A 14,076-nucleotide genomic window follows, 5' to 3' on the forward strand; every position below is an offset into this window, starting at 1 on the left:
CTAAGCGGCCAACATTTAACAATTAGGGAACTTCACGGGAAATCTCCACACTGCCACCTTCTCCTGGAGCCACAAGCTCTCGGTGACTACACGGCACCAGGAGGCAGGAGTGGGGAGCTGCCTCTGGAGAAGGGGCTGGTGCCCCCTGCTCCATTCCCCACAACTCTGCCCAAGCTGACACGGAGACTGAGTTTCAGTTCCCTCTGTCGCTTTGTAGACCATGTGTCTACCTCCCTGACCCCTGGGGGCCTTCAGGGAGGGCCTGCTCTAGCCAATCACAGACCTCCTCCAACATTGTGCACAAAGCTCTCCATCTGCCTTTGACTTTGGGGATCCTTACATAAGTAGGCAAAGAAATGTAATTTCTATTGAAGAGCCGCCATTCTGAGAATATCCACACTCATTATCCTTCTACACTGAGGTCAGTGATATTCAGTACCATTGTACTAAGACAAAGACTAGAAGTTAAATAACCGGGCTGAGATCAGACTTCTAGAGAGTGACAGGTCCCACATTCAAAGTCGGCCTAGTCTGAGTCCTGTGTCCCTCACCTGTCCACCTCACAATGTGATCTCCAGGCCATCACAGTCCAGTCACCTCTGGCTAACGTCATCTCTCAGTCCCCAGGCCACTTGTGCACATTTATTCAGGCCCTAAGTCTTTCTCTTTATGGTTCTGTGATATGACAAAGGCTAGCTATTCATGAAACCCATGTCCTCCTCTTCTCCCAGGGCACGCACGTGGACTGCTCTTCTCGGCTTCCTTAGCAGCTACGTATGACAGAGTTCTGGCCAACCCACGGTGTCTCCTGGAGGCCTGAGACAGAGAGAACCCTGCTATGTCCTCCTCCACGTGCATTTCTCCTAGATAGATGAGAGTGGCCCAGCCAGCCTTGGAAGCTATGTGTTAAAGACGGTAGGTCCAGTCTGAGTCTCTATTTAACAGCACGGCACGGGGACCTCGTGTCCAGTCCTGGCTGCTGAATGGCAATACCCTTGGAAATAAACTCCTCCTGTGCTTGCGCCAATATACACACTGGAATCTGTTGTTGCCACAGCAATAGTCACTCAACCCAAACCCCTATCATAATCCTGTTCAAAGTCTAAGTTCTGTGACATGCACATACACACACCTCAGTTCCTTCACCTTCTTTTAAAAAAAAAATATTTCTTTATTTGAGAGAGTTACAGAGAGAGGGAGACAGAGAGAGAGGTCTCCCATCTGCTGATTCACTTCCCAAATGGCCTCAACAGCCAGAGCTGGGCCGATCCAGAGCCAAGAGCCAGGAGCTTCTTCTGGGTCTCCGACATGGGTGCAGGGGGCCCAAATACTTGGGCCATCTTCTACTAATTTCGCAGGCCATTAGCAGGGAGCTGGATTGGACGTGGAGCAGCCGGGACTCAAAGTGGTGCCCACATGGGATGCCGGTGCCGCAGGCGGAGGCTTAAACTACTACGCCACAGTGCCGGCCCCAAATTTAGGAATTCCTTCAACTTCTTGACCTTCTCAGTGGTCTTGGCCTCCCCTTATCTTCACTCATTCACTCTCAGGGCTACCCCAGCCCTCCTCTCCTCACCACATCATCAAGACAAGAGAAATCACTTTTCTGCACTCAGAGCTGGGCCCCTGGCCCATCACCAGAATGGCTGTCAACAGCAGTATCCTTCTGTTACGCACACCCTGCAACCTCCCTGTACTAGAGCAAACCTAAGATTCGCTATCGCCTTCACACACGCTGTTAGGAGCAGCAAGAGAAACCTTGGCCCACCTCAAAGGTTACCCCAGAGGAGCCTTCCCCGTGTCCCTCTCTTGGTCCTCCTCACACCGCTCAGCAGCGGTCACAGCTGCTGCCATTCTTCCTGGCTCATACTCACTCCCGCCCCGCTGCAATTCACAGTCCGGCTGGCAATGCGGGTGCTGAACAAGGAATTAAAACTAGATGGAGTAGGACGGGGAAGCAGGCCTTGGGCCCTGTGGTTAAGACCTCACTTGGATGCCTGTATCCCACTCCGGAGTGCACAGGTTAGAGTCCCCTCTCTGGTACTGATTCCAGCGTCCACTAATGCACACTCGGAAAGGTAGCAGCTGATGGCTCTCGTAGCTGGCTCCTTGCCACCTGTGCGGGAAACCTGGATTGAGTTCCTGGCTCCTGGCTTTGGGCTAGTCCAGCCTATTGGAGGCACCAGGGAGTGAACCTGAACCGGCAGATGGGAGATGTGTCTGGCTCGTGTTTCTCTGCCTTTAAAATAAATAAAACACGAATGGAATGGGTACTCCTAGGAGTGAGTCCTGCACACTGATCATTTCTCCTGGAAAAGTCTCACAGGAGCAGTCAGTCTGCTCCCGGCATATTCCCCTCTCTCTGCTGATGCTCACCTCCTCTCTCCTGGATCTCCACCTCTTCCTGTCCACTACTCACCCCTGTGAGTCTGACACCCTCCGCCAGCCTTGCCCACCCCCTCTTGGGCCCGTGTCCCCCACTAGCTGTTGTCTGGGCATCTTTTCTTCAAGCTTAAGCTTTTGGACAATGTGACCTACACCTGGGTCTCCACGTCCTCACCTTCATTTTTCTTCTCAAGTCACTGCACTTGGCCTCTCAGCCTGACTCCCCTGAAAGAGCTCTGGTGACTACTCCAGCAGACCTCCCTGTGCATCCCAACATTGTTCCTTCCACTCCCCCTCCCTTGCTTCTGGGACACTTCCCCTGGCTCCACTCACACTTTATGACTTTCTAAATGCTCGGTGTGAGCTCCTCTTACCCTACCCTAAACAGTGGCAATCCCCGAGATCCCCGCCTAAGCCTCTTTCTCTGCCATGGTTTCCACAACCACTTAGATGTTTGACTTCCCAATCTTCATTTCTGACCTTTCTAAACTCCCTTCAGCAAGATGACATTAAAAGTGTCTTTGATGAGCTAAAGAACAGAACAATGATAAGGCCGGCACCACTGCTTACTAGGCTAATCCTCCGCCTGCAGCGCCAGCACACTGGGTTCTAGTCCAGGTCAGGGCGCCGGATTCTGTCCTGGTTGCCCCTCTTCCAGGCCAGCTCTCTGCTGTGGCCCGGGAGTGCAGTGGAGGATGGCCTGGGTCCTTGGGCCCTATACCCGCATGGGAGGCCAAGAGAAGCACCTGGCTCCTGGTTTCAGATCAGCGCAGCAACCTGGCCACAGCGGACACTGTGGGGTGAACCAACAGAAAAAAGGAAGACCTTTCCCTCTGTCTCTCTCTCTCACTGTCCACTCTGCCTGTCAAAAAAAAAAAAAACAAAAAAAAAAAAAACAAAAAAAAAAAACAATGATAATAAACTACGAACACTCCTGTCTTCACGGAAGTTACCTTCTACAAGGAGTGATCATTTGATAAACAGGTCAGGAAACAAACGTACAAGGTAACTGCAGACTGCAGGAAGTGCCATCAAGGAAACTAACAGCTGACAGGTAGAGAGACAGGGTGGCCTAGGAAGGTTTCTCCAGGCAGCTGACATTGAACTGGTGATTTGGTACCAAGAGCAAATACTCGGACTCCCCCCAGGGAGGGAAACGGTGGACATGCCTCAGGCAGCTCAGGTCAGGACTCAGCCTCTGCAGGAGCCGTCAGAATGCGGGGCCTGGCGGCTGAGCTCAAGACTTCAACTCTGAGAGGAGGCACCGGGGCCCCCACGCTGGCTGCAAAGTTTCAGACTCGGTCTGTGAATAAAGAATGGAGACTTGGTCTCTGGGTTAACAGTAGGAGAGGCCAGCCCTCTGGGAGAAGGCAGTTTATATAAGAAGACACAGGAAGGGTAGACAAACTCTGAGGTTAGGATTAGGTGGGTTTTTTGGAACAGAAACGAGTCTTGGTATGGAAGGCAGCTCAAAGGCACCGCAGGCCGGTGCCACAGCTCAATAGGCTAATCCTCCACCTGCAGCGCCAGCACCCAGGGTTCTAGTACTGGTCAGAGCGCCGGATTCTGTCCCGGTTGCTCCTCTTCCAGGCCAGCTCTCTGCTGTGGCCTGGGAGTGCAGTGGAGGATGGCCCAAGTGCTTGGGCCCTGCACCCCATGGGAGACCAGGAGAAGCACCTGGCTCCTGACTTTGGATCAGCGTGGTGCGCCAGCCGCAGCGCACCAACCGCAGTGGCCGTTGGGAGATGAACCAACTGTAAAGGAAGACCTTTCTCTCTGTCTCTCTCTCTCACTGTCCACTCTGCCTGTCAAAAAAAAGGCACCGCTGCAAATCCCTGACATCCTTCTGTGGAGAGATGGATCTGGGTGTCCTCCTCTTGAATCTGGGAGGACGTGTGATGGCTCTGACCAGCACAGTGTGGCAGAAGAGAAGCGATGCCCTTCTGAGAGCAGGCACAAAAGGCACGGTCTGAGTTTTGACCCACCCCATGAATTCTCTAACCACCCCCAGACTACCATGCTGTAATGAAGCCCAAGCTACAAAGAAACTCCAGTGGCCAGTCCCAGAGGAGCCCAGCCTTTCAACCATCACCCCAAGGTGCCAGACAGGTGGATGAAGAAGGCTCCAGATGACACCACCCCTGTTGTTCAAGTCACCCAAAGTCATTCAAATTTTCCCAAATAAGTCTCTAGACTCTTGAAGCAGAGAGAATACATCCTTGCTCTCCAGTGTTGGTCCTGACCCTGGGGTCCATTAGCATAAAAAGCTGGTTGGTTTTTGCCAATCTGGGGCTGCCTGTTACCCAGCAGCACTCGTCTTCGACAACTGAAGTCAAAGCAGTGGGCAGGGACCACACGCACAAGACGTGCTAGGACACGGGAACACACTGAGGTTTTATTCTGTGTTTGGAAGGAAACCATTTAGCAGTCATCATCAGAGAGAAACTTAATCTGAGTCATACCATGTGTGTAGCATTCTGGATGCATTGTGCTGACAGGTTTGCTAGGAGGCAATCCAGGAAGAAGGTGACAGCTGAATGTGGCTAAGACTGGAGGTGAGAAGAAATGGACAGAGAGAAATGCTGTCACTTTCTCACTAAGTACTGTGCCAGGCCGTGACCTAAGCACTTTGCACCCATTAACTCTGGTTAATCCTCATCCAAACTGCATGTAATCCTCACAACCCCCCTGTGAGGTGGAAACAGAGACACTGAAGAACTTTCTCCAGGACACAAAACTCAGTAGTGGCAGAGCCAGGAATCAAGCATCTGCAGATAAATGTCTCCTCTTCCACCAGCTCTTCCTGGATGTGGGTGAATGGAAGAAAACATCAAGTAGGAATCCCAGATTTGCAGTTTGCATTGCCATGAATGGCGGTTCTCTCGAAATGCTAGAATAGTGGGGGTGTTGGACGTGGGACGCTGGTCAAGAACAGGGAGATTTTTCTCAAAAAACTTCCAGTTTAAGTCAGAATGAAGGTGGCCATTGGCCAGGGGTCCCACCAGTGCTGCTGTCTGAAGCAAGAAAAATCTATAATAAGCATATGCACTATTTGTTAAGTTGGGTGCCACTCCCCAGCTACTTTCTATTTTATTCACAGTTCAAGGGCAGGGAGTGTTCATAGCTCCTAACGGCTTCGATGGTGACAGCATTATAGAGAGACCCAGATGCCTCCTATGGACCTGGGTGCTTTCAGGGAGATCATATGGAGCTCCAGAGCTTTATTGAGGAATCATTTTTTCTAAAGCTTCGTCCCCCCTGGTGTTGCCGATATGGGATGGAATATTCATCATGCTTCCATTTCGGGGCTCCACCAGGCAGAGGTAGAATCCTTGCTAGTTATTGATAATTTCATAAATCTTTTGAGACTTGATGGTGCTGAGTTTCTTTGTGGCAGCTGCCCCACCATTGTTCTTAATCTGCTCCAGGACCAAGCTCACGACACAGATGCTAAAACACGGGGCGTGTTGTACAAGGAGTTGCTTGTGGCCTGCACTGTGTACTCCAGGACAGAGGGGCAGTCTCGGAGGGCGAACCCCAGCAGGTCATCGCGGACAATCACCACCGTGGCTCCTGCAGAGCCCACGTTCTTCTGGGCACCAGCAAAAATCACACCAAACTTGGAAACATCTGCTGGCCTGGAGAGGAAGTTTGTGGTCATGTCACAAACCAGAATGGCTCCCTTGACATCAGGCACGAAGTCAAACTCCACGCCGTGCACTGTCTCATTTGCGCAATAGTACACGTAGGAGGCATCTGGATTAAGGTTCCAGATGCTTGGACCTGGGATTTTTGTGTAACTCCACAGTTTAGGGTGGATGATAGTCACAGTCCCAAACTTCTTAGCTTCTTCTGCAGCCTTTGCTGGCCAAAGTCCTGTCACCACATAGTCAGCACACCTTCCGGTTTCAGGACAGTCAGGTTTAAGGGGACAGCACTGAACTGGCCATGGCCACCTCCTTGCAGAAAAATCACCTTGTACTTCTCTGGAACGGCTAACAATTCCCCCACATGATTCTCTGTGTTGTGAACAATCTTGACAAAATCTGAGAACCTATGACTCATTTCAAGGGTACTAATGCCAAGTCTTTTGTAGTCCAGTAATTCTTCCTGTATCTCTAACAATACCGGGCACGAAGCTTGGCGGGCCCGGCCTGAAGTTGACAATCAGCCTCAGAGAATCCATGGTGCCGCGGTGCGGGCAGTGAGTCAGCTACTGAGGAGCCACAGTGTGTCCAGCGGGTGTCCCCGGACGCGCCGCGCCAAGTGTGCGCCCAGCGCTGGCTGCCTTCCCCCTCCCTGCCCTTCTCATTTGTGGCCTCACTTCTTCCAAGGTTGCTGGGGGCAGGCAGAAGGCGACGGCAATAGTACAACATAATAACCAGGGGCCACAGCGCTCTTGCAGTAACTACTCTTCCTCTGGGAAAAACCTAGCTCAGCTCAAGTTCTCTTAAGGCCCAGAGTCTGCAAAAACATGCATCCTATAATTAATACTGCTTCTTTCCTTTCTGGTGAAAACTAAGTGGGCTCTACAAACTAACTCCAGTGGCTCGCACTTACACAGAGCATACCAAGGTCCACATGTACCTTTCCTGAGAATATAAATTATCCACAGTGCAGAAACAGAGCCTGCAAGGCCCAGAAAATCCTTACAGAAATCTCCCTGTGCCCCTAAACCTGCTTACTGTTCTGGTATTTTCAGCAAAGCACCGAGAGGTTCTCGTGGAATCTGGCCCACTGTGATCTCAGGCTGCAGAAACACTGATGTTCACCTTCAAGATCGAGTATATGGAGTTCAGACCGTCAGCCAGGCTAAGTCCACACCATCAGCAGAGGGCTGTGATCGTAAAGCTAACGGTACTCTCAAATACAGGATGAAGTGAGCAAATCCTTTGGCACAGCTCCCAGAGTTTCTTACTGCTCATTCGTACATAACCCAACTGAGGTCTGGTCTACAGGGCGGGAATACACCTGCTTTTGAGAAACTTCGGAAACACACTCTCAGGGTGGGCTAAGGTATGCCACCAAGTGTGTCAAGAATGGTCATATCAGGTCTGGCATTGAGAAGCAGCATATTAAGGCACTACCTGCAATGCCAGAATCCCATATGGGAGCCGATTCAAGTCCTGGCTGCCTCACTTCCAATCCAACCCCCTGCTAATCCATCTGGGGAAGCAGCAGAAGATAGTCCAAGTGCTTGGGCCCCTGCCACCCACATGGGAGACCCGGATGGAGTTCCAGGCTCCTGGTTTAGGACCAGCCCAGCCCATCTTGTAGCCATTTGGGGAGTGAACCAGTTGATGGAAGATCTCTTTCTCTTTCTGTCTCCCCGCCCCCCCCACCATAACTCTACCTTTCAAATAAATAAATCTTTCTAAAAATAATAAATAAATAGAATGTTCCTGTGTGCTTCTAATAATTACACTTTAAAATTTTTTTTATTTATTTGAAAAGCAGAGAGATAGAGACTAAGGCAGGGAGCGATCTCCCATCTGCCGATCTACTCGCAAATGCCTACAACAGCCAGGGCTGGGCTATGCCAAAGCCAGAAGCCAGAAACTCAATGCAGGTCTTCCACATGGGTGGCAGGAACTGAAGTACTTGAGCCATCACTTGCTGCCTCCAAAGATGTACGTTGGCAGGAAGCTGGATGAGGACTTGAACCCAACCACTCTGATGTGAGATGGAGGTTTACCCGCCATGACAAATGCTTGCCCCTACACTCTTTTGAGCTGAGCCATATCTTCATTCTTACTTTATTAACAGAGTATCTCCTACAGACAAACTATGGCAAAGCTGGAATGTGAAGCAAGGAGAAGTGGAGAAGGGGCTATTGAGAATGGGGAGGTGGTCTCCAGCCATGCTTAATAACTTCCAGTACGAGCAATGCTACTCCTGAGTCATCACAGAAGGCTGCAATCCCAGGGGGCTTCCCCTGGTGACCCCCACCCCCTGTTGGAACTTGCTCCGTGTAATTCAAGCCAGAGCTTAGAGAACTTGGGGTGGCTGGAGGATAACTAGAGAAGCATGACAGCACAGCAAGGCACCAGAAAGAAAGAAATCACTAGAGCTGATGATACGGCAAATGTAAATATCACTCTTTTCCTTTTTTTCTTTTTTTTTTTTTTTTTGAATTTTAGAGAATACAGAATTTATTAGATAGTCAATCTAAAAACTAAAAATATGGAACGCTTCACGAATTTGCGTGAAATCCTTGTGCAGGGGCCATGCTAATCTTCTCTGTATTGTTCCAATTTTAGTATATGTGCTGCCGAAGCGAGCACTAAATATCATTCTTAATATCACACATAAAATTCAAAGGCAGGTGGTAAGTCATGAACAATTATTTGGAATCCATGACAATAAAGAGTTTCTATCATTCATTAACTCTTTACAAATCATAAGTTAAGGATGAACATTCCACTACACTTAAGAAAAGGACATAAACAGGCAATTCATAAGAAATAAGACAATCAACAAATATAAGAAAATATATTTAACTTTGCTATTAATCAAAAGGGAAATTTTTAAAAATTGAGACAGTATGTTTTTAATATATTTTACTGAATTATTTTGTTTTATTTATTTATTTATTTGAAAGGTAGATTGACAGAGAGAGAGGGAGAGAGATCTTCCATACACTGATTCATTCCCCCAGGTGCCTGCAACAGCCAGGACAGGGCCAGGATGATGTCAAAATCCTAGAACACAATTCAGGTCTCCCATATGGGTGCAAGGACCCAAGTACTTGGGCCATAATCTTTTGCCTTCCCAGGTATGTTAGCAGGAAGGTGGAGTGGCTAGGACTCAAACCAGCACCCCCACATGGAATGCAGGCATCCCAAGTGGCAGGTGAACCCAATGCACCATGACACCTGTCCCAACATGTTATATTTTAGCTGTCAAGCAGGTGAAGCTTGAAAAGATGGAAATACCAAGTATGTGCCAACATGTGAATGAACTGGCCCTTTCATTTCTTTCAAGGGATGTAAATTGGTACAACCTTTATGTAGGAAAGTACTGTTAAATTCTTTAATGCAACTGCCCTTTGATACAGAAATTTTTTCCAGAAACTTATCCTAAAGAAATAAGGGATAAATATTCATATTTGGGGATGTTCTTCACAGTACTACTAGAAATAGCTTAAAAAATAAAAACAGGGGCCGGCACTGTGGAGCAGTGAGTTCAGCTCCCCTCTGTAGCACTGGCATCCGATATGGATACGGGTTCAAGTCCCAGCTGCTCGACTTCCAATCTAGCTCCCTGCTAATGTGCCTGGGAAAGCAGCAGAAGATGGCCCAGGTACTCGTGCCCCTGACCCATGGGGGAGACCCGGATGAGGCTCCTGCCTCCTGGCTGTTGTGGCCATTTGGGGAGTGAACAAGCCAATGGAAGACTTCCCTCTCTGCCTCTGCCTCTCCTTCTCCCTCTCTGTAACTCTGCCTCTCAAATAAATAAATAAATAAATATTTTAAAAACAAGTTAAAAATAATAGAAAATTATTTAAATTCATAGTACATCCAACCATATAACTATTAATTTTAATACATGTACAATTACACAGATTAATTACAAAGCAGTTTGTATATTGCAATTCTATCTTTTAAAATGAACAGACTTTATTTTTTAGTGCAGTTCTAGGTTTACAGAAAATTTGAGCAAAAACTAGCAAAAAGGTTTCCATATAAAGCCCCCCACACACAGTTTCCACCATCATTAGCATATTAACATCTTGCATCAGTGATGCTGTTGTTAAAACTGATGAGCCAATACTGATGTGTTGTTAAGTGAAGTCCATAGTTTACATTTTGTTATTTTTGGTATTATGTATTCTATGAGTTTTGAAAAGGTAGTAAATGGATCCACTCACTACAGTATCATAAAAAAGTTTCACTGCCTTAAAAATCCTCAGTGCTCCACTCACTATTACAACCGCACGCACCTTCTAAACTCTTGGCCACCACCAGCTTTTCATTGATTCCAAAATTTTGTCTTTCCCAGACTATCATATAGTTTAAGTCATACATACAGTATACAGCACTTTTTTTTTTCTCATCTGTTAACTCTCTTCTTCCCTCACAAGTACTGTGCCAATTGGAACTGTTAATTATGATATGGGAATTATGGTCTTCTTTTTTTTTAAAGATTTATTTATTTATTTATTAGAAGACAGACAAACAGAGGGAGAGACAGAGAGAAAGGTCTTCTATCTGCTGGTTCACTCCCCACACAGCCATTAACAACAAGGGCTGGGCCAGGACAAAGCAAGGAGCCAGGTTGCAGGGAAATTAGGCACATGAGGCAATTCAAAGATGGCGCCCAAAGGAAGTAAGGTGGGTGGAACCCAAAGTTGTTTACCACCACAGCTAATTGGCCACACAACATCAGGCCAGGTGACGACAACTGATGACAAGTGTATGGAGAATCCTCAGAAACCTGAATATAGCACTACCACAGGACCCAGCCATCCCACTCCTTGGAATTTACCCAAATGGAATTAAAGGGGAGAAAAAAAGAGCCATTTGCACCTCAATATTTGTTGCAGCTCAATTCACAATAGCTAAGACATGGAATCAACCTAAATGTTCATCAACGGATGACTGGATAAAGAAACTATGGGATATGTACTCTATGGAACACTATACAGCAGTAAAAAACAATGAAATCCAGGCATTTACAACAAAATGGAGGAAGCTGGAAAACATGCTGAATGAAATAAGCAGTCCAAAAGGGACAAATATCATATGTTCTCCCTGATTGACGGCAACTAAACGAGCATCTAAAATGATACCCATTGAAGTGAAATGGACACTATGAGAGACAATGACATGATCAGCCCTTGTCTAGACTGTTGAGGAACAACTTACTATTTTATTCCTTTTAGTATTTTTGTTGTTGTTGTTGTTGTTGTTGCTCTGTTTGTTCTACATAAGACCACTGGTTGAACTCTGTAATCAATGCACAATCATTCTTAGGCGTTTAAAAATTAACAGAAAAGTGATCTCTGTTAAAGATAGGAGTGGGAATAAGAGAGGGAGGAGATATATAGGTTGGCACATGCTCACTCAGACTTACCTCCAATGGTGGAACTAGAAATGTGCCAAGGGATTTCAACTCAATCTTACCAAGGAGGCAGGTACCAATGTCAGCGCACTTGGTAAAGTGATAAGTATAAATACACAACTGATCAAAAAGATTGGGTATGTGTCAATGAGATTTCACAAATAAGACCAGTGTAAGCAAATAATGAAGGATAGAATTAAAAGGGAGAGAATGATCCTGCGGGGGAAACAGGACACACAGCAGACTCATAGAATGGCAGCACTCCTGCCTCAGAATCAACCCTTGGGACATTCAGATCTGGCTAAAAGGTCCATGAGAGTCTCACAGGCATGGAAAGCCATGACATGTTGGCAAAAAACAATCTAAATGAAAGATCCTGGTGAACAAGACCCCAGCAGAAGGAACAGGCCATCAAGGAGAGAGGCGCCTTTCTCTGAAGGGAGGAAGGAACCTCCACTGTGATACGGCCTTGACTAAAGAAGTTCAGAGTCCGTGAACTCAAGGGGCTTCCATAGCCTAGACAGCTCATAGCAAGAGTCTCGGGTGATTGCTGACGTCATAAATAAGAGTGCCAAGTGTTAAATCAACAACGGGAGTCACTGGGTACATGCTCCCCACGTAGGATCTCTGTCCTTAATGTGTTCTATGAAACTTAAAAACAACACTACTAGTCGAACAATACCCTATACCTTGTGCAGTTGTGTGAGTGCAGCCTGTTGAAATCCTTGCTTAGAATATACTAAGTTGATCTTCAGTATATGAAGGTAATTGAAAATGAAACTCGATGAAGGGTGGGATGGGAGAGGGAGTGGGAGAGGGGAGGGCCACGGGAGGGAGGGAGGTTGTGGGGGGGAAGCCACAACAATACAAAAGCTGCACTTTGTAAATTCACATTTATTAAATAAAAAAAAAACTATAAAAAAAAGACAAGTGTATAGACATATGGTTGGTCCTGTTAAAAATCGCCGCCCTGTAAAATGACCTTTTAAGTAACTGGTTGGTCCTTATGTCCTGTGGTTTCGTGCTTTAAAAGGCTTTGCTACGCGCGCAATAAACGAGTTCTTGCCTGACTTGACTCCCCACTGCATCTGACTGTCTCCGGGATCAAGGGAGGCTGGGGAACGGCTGAGCAGTGCACTTACATTTCCTCGGACCCAGTCCATCCTCGTTCGGGTGGACTAAGACCCTATACCAGGTGCTTCTTCCGGTCTCCCACATGGATGCAGGGGCCCAGGAACTTGGGCCATCTTCCACTGCTTTCACAGGCCATTAGCAGGGAGCTGGATTGGAAGTGGAGCAGCCGGGACTCAAAAAGGCACTCCCATATGGGACGCTGGTGCTGCAGGCAGAGGCTTAACCTTCTAGGCCTTTGAGCCTACTCCAGTATGTAGCCTTTTGAGATTGGCTTCCTTCACTGAGCAATCAGCATTTAAGGTTTATCCACTGCTTTCCATGGCTTGATAGCTCACTTATTTTTATCACTGAAAAATATTCCATCATCTAGATGTACTACAGACTGTTTATCCATTCACCTACTGAAGGACATCTTGGTAGCTTCCAAGTTTTCACACTTAGGAAAAAAGCTGCTGCAAACATTCCTGAGCAGAATGTTGCATGGGTATGTTTTCATGTCATCTGGGAAAATGCCAAGGATGTGACTGCTGGATCATGCGGTAAAAGTCTATTCAGTTTCATGAGAAACTGCTGAACTGTTTTCCAAGATGGCTGACAATTTTTTCCCTCAGAAATATTTTATTTAAGGAATACAAACTCATACATTTCATAATTAAAATTTTAGGAACATGGTGATTCTTCCCACTGTGCCCGCCATCCCACCCACTCTCTTACTACTCTTCCTCCTCACTCTCCTATTCCCACTCTCATTTTTTACTAAGGTCTATTTTCTTTTCCTTTCTTTTCTATTCTTTTCTTTTATTTATTTGACAGGTAGAGATATAGATAGTGAGAGAGAGACAGAGAGAAAGGTCTTCCTTCCATTGGTTCACCCCCCAAATGGCCACTACGGCCAGAGCTACGCCGATCTGAAGCCAGGAGCCAGGTGGTTCTTCCTGGTCTCCCATGCAGGTGCAGGGCCCAAGCACTTGGGCCATCCTCCACTGCCTTCCCGGGCCACAGCAGAGAGCTGGACTGGAAGAGGAGCAAGCGGGACTAGAACCAGGCACCCATATGGGATGCCAGCACTGCAGGCAGAGGACCAACCAAGTAGGCCACGGGGCCAGCCCCCACTAAGGTCTATTTTCAATTAACTTTATACACATATGATTAATTCTATGTTAAGTAAATAGTTCAATGAACAGTATGGGAAAAAAAGTTTTCCTCAACAATTGAGACTTGTCAAAGTCATCACTTCTCAAGAGTGTCGATTTCATTTCTACAGATTACCTTTTCGGTGCTCTATTAGTTATCACAGATCAGGGAGAACATATGGCTAACTCATTTATATGCTGATTTCATTTCGTTTGGGTAAATTCCCAGGGGTGGGCTGGCTGGGTCATATGGCAGGTTTATATTCAGATTTCTGAGATATCTCCATATTGTCTTCCATAGTGGCTTTACCAGTTTACATTCTAACCAGTAGTGGAATAGGGTACCTTTTCCCCACATCCT

The 14,076-nt window shown here is 47.0% G+C and overlaps 1 protein-coding gene, 1 non-coding gene and 1 pseudogene across 2 annotated transcripts in view; all 3 read right to left on the reverse strand.

The window, feature by feature from the left end:
• The window catches only part of DPYSL2 (dihydropyrimidinase like 2), a 149,978-nt gene that overhangs the window by 85,403 nt on the left and 50,499 nt on the right, over positions 1-14,076 (reverse strand). The window lies entirely within an intron of this gene.
• On the reverse strand, positions 5,342-6,720 carry LOC138848455 (phosphoserine aminotransferase pseudogene; annotated as a pseudogene).
• Positions 8,563-8,669, reverse strand: LOC127490399 (U6 spliceosomal RNA). The gene has a single exon (XR_007918361.1). It is a non-coding gene; the product is annotated as a U6 spliceosomal RNA (small nuclear RNA).

This window comes from Oryctolagus cuniculus, chromosome 2 (genome assembly GCF_964237555.1).
Source record: "Oryctolagus cuniculus chromosome 2, mOryCun1.1, whole genome shotgun sequence".
Classification (NCBI taxonomy): Eukaryota; Metazoa; Chordata; class Mammalia; order Lagomorpha; family Leporidae; genus Oryctolagus; species Oryctolagus cuniculus.